This window comes from Octopus bimaculoides, chromosome 7 (assembly GCF_001194135.2).
Source record: "Octopus bimaculoides isolate UCB-OBI-ISO-001 chromosome 7, ASM119413v2, whole genome shotgun sequence".
Classification (NCBI taxonomy): Eukaryota; Metazoa; Mollusca; class Cephalopoda; order Octopoda; family Octopodidae; genus Octopus; species Octopus bimaculoides.
In genome coordinates, this window is record NC_068987.1 from 43,429,362 (window position 1) to 43,431,150 (window position 1,789).

The following is a 1,789-nucleotide window of genomic DNA, read 5'->3' on the forward strand; positions in this document are numbered from 1 at the left end:
TACACGATGTACACATAAATATACGCACGCACACATATACACATAAATATACGCACGCACACATACACGCATACAGATACATACATCACACACGAATAAATGTCACACGCTGTTCAATATCTGATGGAGGGTGGTGACCGGCAAACGCAGATCTTTCTGGTTAAAAAAGTGGAGAACCCAACAAGCTCGAAATCCACCGACGGTTTTATCACACACGCTCTCCCTTTAAAAAAATCTATGATCTATAACCCCTGAAAATCTTTAACACAATTTTTGGAGTTGTTGTTTATCTCATTTCTCTTTGTTCATTTTATCTTTCTATTTAACTGCCTGCCTCATCTAATATCCATTTAGCTTTTATGACATGTATGTATGTCTGTATGCATGCATGTATGTATGTGTGTGGGGGGGTGCTCGCACGCATGTATGTATGTATGTCCATCCATTCACAGAAGTGACAATCACTAAAAATAGCATCAAAAAAGTCATAAAGAAAAACCAGTGTTTGTGACTAAAATTAAAAGTAGAGCCGATAAAACGGAACTAGCAAGGTGTTTCTTTGTCCTTTTCGTTTGTGGCTGGTGTAAGTGTAGACAATTTAGAACAAAGGCACAAGACCGTGCTTGGTGGGATGTAGTCAGTTATATCTACCTCACTACTTTGCCGGTACTTTTTTTAAAAATGAAGAATGAAAAGCAGTATTGAACTCGGAATGCGATATTACAAAAATACCTATTAGTTTTCTTGTTCAGCGCTTTATCGATCTTGCCTATTCCTCGTTTTTCAGTCTTACTCCCTGTGTACACTAGTTCCAGACTAGATTTGAACGAGGAAGGTTTATTTTTTCTACACAAAGGCTATTAACTTTCTTATTTACCAGATCGTAGCACATGTACTTCTGATTGCTTCCTTTAAAGCGTGGCTAATGTTAAGTTCTGCTGTGTATACCTTTCCCAGCGCAGTTGATAAAGGAGGAAAAGAAAGCCTGTCCCATAATGATCTTTTCTCATTTACTACAAGGTAACCAAATACAATATTAAGGTGGAACCGTGCACGTTTTCTTACCACTTCTCCCTTTATAACCGCTGCTATATCTTTGCAGGGAGGGGTAAGGCGAAGAAAAAATCTGTTTTGTAGTTTGAAATATATGTTAGAAGGTAATAACAGCTATATTTTTTTCATTTTAGTTTCGCTATCTCAGTCTGTCTATTGAACAAGTGTCTTTAACTGTTACCCTAGCTATGTTATTAATTCATCTGTCTCTCTATAAATGTCTCACCTGTCTGTTTTCAGTGAAGAGAGTATCCAAAATGTTAGATTCCTTTTTGTTTTCAGCTCAATCACCCACCTTACACATCAGAAAATCTATATATTAATCTATCTACGCATCCGCCCTCTCTCTTTTTCTCTATACAATCTTCTTTATGCTCTTTCAGTTTCGCTCCCTACCTTCTTTGTATGTATCTTCCGCTCTCTTTCTCAGTATGTCAGTCTTACTACCTCTTTGTGTTCTCTCTCTATTTTACTACCGCTTTATATTGTTCTGTCTTTCTCTCACTACCTCTCTATCCGTCTCTCGATCTGTATAGCTATCTACCACACTCTCTCTATTCATGTCTTCTCCCTCCTCGCCTCTCTCCTCTCTTTCCTTTGCTCTAGCATCACTATGGTTCATTACATTTAAAGGTGAGATACTTATCTATTTTACACACACATACACATATATATAAATATATATATATATGCACAAATACATATATATATATATATATATATATATATATATATA

At 36.4% G+C, this 1,789-nt stretch overlaps 1 protein-coding gene across 6 annotated transcripts in view; it reads left to right on the forward strand.

The window, feature by feature from the left end:
• Positions 1-520: 520 nt before the first annotated feature.
• Positions 521-1,789, forward strand: part of LOC106883414 (elongation of very long chain fatty acids protein 6) — a 63,786-nt gene continuing 62,517 nt past the window's right edge. For 2 of the 6 annotated variants that reach the window (XM_014934408.2, XM_052969562.1), the window contains exon 1: positions 521-1,157. The gene's annotated coding sequence lies outside the window, so the exon portion shown is untranslated. Of the gene's footprint in view, positions 1,158-1,544; positions 1,687-1,789 lie in introns of those variants that run through there. The other 4 variants (XM_014934443.2, XM_014934423.2, XM_014934416.2 and 1 more) reach the window with 3 other exon arrangements.